The 2,381-nt window shown below is 30.0% G+C and overlaps 1 protein-coding gene across 1 annotated transcript in view; it reads right to left on the minus strand.

Moving 5' to 3' along the window:
* The window catches only part of LOC103605787 (GLIPR1-like protein 1), a gene marked incomplete at its 5' end in the record, with an annotated part of 21,144 nt that overhangs the window by 12,985 nt on the left and 5,778 nt on the right, over positions 1-2,381 (minus strand). The window lies entirely within an intron of this gene.

The raw sequence follows: 2,381 nt of genomic DNA on the forward strand, positions 1-2,381 counted from the left end.
AGTGAAAAATGATATCTTAGCAATACTGAGTCTTCCAACTCATGAACAATGTATATCTCTAATTATTTGTGTCTTTGTTAATTTACCTCATGATATTATGTGGTTTTCATTATCCAGGCTTTTTTTCTTCTGCCAGATTCATCCCTAGATAATTTATATTTTTCTATACTGTTATAAATGGTATTATTATTTTAATTAAATTTCTGATTGTTTGTTGCTAGTATGTGGACTTGTAGCTGATTTTTGTATACTGATCTTGTGTCCTAAAATATTGCTAAATTCATTTATTAATTCTAGAAGAGTTTTTGTAGATCTATTGTATTTTTGATATAAACTGTATGAAATTAAGCTTGGCCTAAAGGTTTCTTCAGATACAGTGAACTATAATCTAACTTGATGTGCAAGCAGACTGTAGTTTTGTAAGAAGTAGCCTAGTCTCAGCCAATTACAGGCAGCCAACTGTTCTGTACCTCACTTTCATTTTCTGTATGTACTTCTCTTTTTCTCTCTACAAATCTTAACTGACCATGTTGCAGTGGTGGAATTGCTCTGAATCTGTTCTGATTCTGTGGACTGTCTTGTTCTTTGCTCAAATTAAACTCTGTTATATTTAATTTGTCTAAAGTTTTTATTTTAACAACCTATAGACCTGCAGTCAGCGAAGGATGGCCCATAGGCCAAATCTGGCCTGTGGTCTGGTTTTGTGCAGTCTTTAGGCTAAGAATTGTTTCTGGTTTTTTTTTGTTTGTTTGTTTGTTTGTTTTTTGCTTTTTTAAAAATATTTTTAAGTGGTTATTTAAAATAAAACGGAAGATGAATATATAACAAAGACAGTATGTGTCAAAGCCTAACATATTTATTATCTTGCACTTTATAAAAAAGATTTTTACTATTAGATATAATGTTAGCTTTAAGTTTTTCATAGATGCCCTTTATTAAGTTTAAGGCATTCTATTTTTTGTTTGCTGAGAGCTGTTATCAGGAATGAATGTTTGGGTTTTTCTGAATCTATTGAGATGATCATGTGATTCTTATTTTCAGGTTGATTAATATGGTGAATTATCTTAATTGATTTTAGAGTGTTAAATCAGCCCTGCATTCCTGGAATAAACCCCATTTGGACAAAGTGTATTATGCTCTTAATACATTGTTGGGTTCAATTACCAAATTTTGTTTAAAATTTTTGTACCTACGTTCATGATGGATCTTGCTCTATAGTTTTCTCTTTACTTTATTTCTTCAATAATTTATGTCTTTTGAAGAATTTTTCCATTTTATTCAAGTTATAAAATTTGTTACATAAATGTTACTAACATTTCCTTATTTTCCTTTTAATGTCTCTAAAATTTCTAGTGCTATTACCTATTTCCTAACATTGTTTATTTTTAGTTTATTTTTATCTCTTTTTTTTTCCGGGTCAGTATGGCTTGAGGATTATTAATTTTATTGATTAAACAACCATCTTTGGATTTCAGTGATTTTGTCTATTGTTTTTATGTTTGTTATTTCATTTATTTATGCTCTTATTTGTATTATTTAATTTAGTCTGCTTACCTTGGTTTAATTTACTCTTTTTTTCTTTTCTGGTTTTCTAGGTGGAAGATGAGGTCATTGATTTGAAACCATTTTCCTTTTCCATCACTGGCTTTTAGGGCCATAAATTTCTCCCTAAGTGCTGTTTTAAAAGCCTCCTACACATTCTGTCTTTATTTCATTTAGTTCAATTTCTTCGATTCATGGGTTATTTAGAAGTATATTAATATTCAAATACTGGAAATTTTCAGGGTCCCTTCTGGTATTTCCTGTGTAATTTAATTCCACTTTGCTCAGNTGAAACCATTTTCCTTTTCCATCACTGGCTTTTAGGGCCATAAATTTCTCCCTAAGTGCTGTTTTAAAAGCCTCCTACACATTCTGTCTTTATTTCATTTAGTTCAATTTCTTCGATTCATGGATTATTTAGAAGTATATTAATATTCAAATACTGGAAATTTTCAGGGTCCCTTCTGGTATTTACTGTGTAATTTAATTCCACTTTGCTCAGACAACATACTTTGTATGATTTTAATTTTATTTTAAATGTATTAAGCCTTGATTTTATTTTTTTAAATGTATTAAAACTTGTTTTATGGCCCAGAATATGGCTTACCTTGGTAAAAGTTCTATGTGCCTTGGAAAGAATATGTATTCTGCTGTTATTGGGTGGTATAGTCTACCAATGTCAATCAGGCCAAGGTGGTTGATGGTGTCGTTCAAATCTAAGAACATTTCTGTCTAAATGTTCTTTCTCTTATCAGATAGGGGTATTGAAATGTATGAAGATAATTGTAGATATTTCTATTTTTCCTTGCAAATTAGAAAACCATTCTATTGGTTTTTGC

Source organism: Galeopterus variegatus, unplaced genomic scaffold (assembly GCF_000696425.1).
Source record: "Galeopterus variegatus unplaced genomic scaffold, G_variegatus-3.0.2 Scaffold6078, whole genome shotgun sequence".
NCBI lineage: Eukaryota > Metazoa > Chordata > Mammalia > Dermoptera > Cynocephalidae > Galeopterus > Galeopterus variegatus.